The sequence below is a fragment of the Gavialis gangeticus genome, unplaced genomic scaffold, assembly GCF_001723915.1.
Source record: "Gavialis gangeticus isolate Ggan-Ray unplaced genomic scaffold, GavGan_comp1, whole genome shotgun sequence".
NCBI lineage: Eukaryota > Metazoa > Chordata > Crocodylia > Gavialidae > Gavialis > Gavialis gangeticus.
In genome coordinates, this window is record NW_017729029.1 from 52,565,075 (window position 1) to 52,565,453 (window position 379).

Below are 379 nucleotides of genomic sequence, written 5' to 3' on the forward strand. Positions count from 1 at the left end.
GGGGGGGGGGGGCCGGGCTGGACTCAATCTTCTGAGGTCCCTTCCAGCCCTAATGTCTATGAAATCTATGAAACAGTCAAAAACCTGGAGGCTGAATCAATTTAGTCTTTTCAGGTTAGTCCTAACTGCACAGATTAAATTGAAACATAAGTGAACAGACGTTTACCTTTGTTTCAGGAAATGTAGCCACATGCCTGCAGTGGCTCATACCAGAAGCTGGAGGGTGCTAGAGCATGGCTATCTGGCTGTGTTCACTTCCTTTTCCTGCTGCCCCTGAGGTCTCTGGGATTTGCAGTCCAGATTTACAGCAGCAGGACTCTGCAGGGTTGCTCATCACTTCCTCTTCCCACTTCCAGGTGCCTCTGGGATTTGTAGTCCA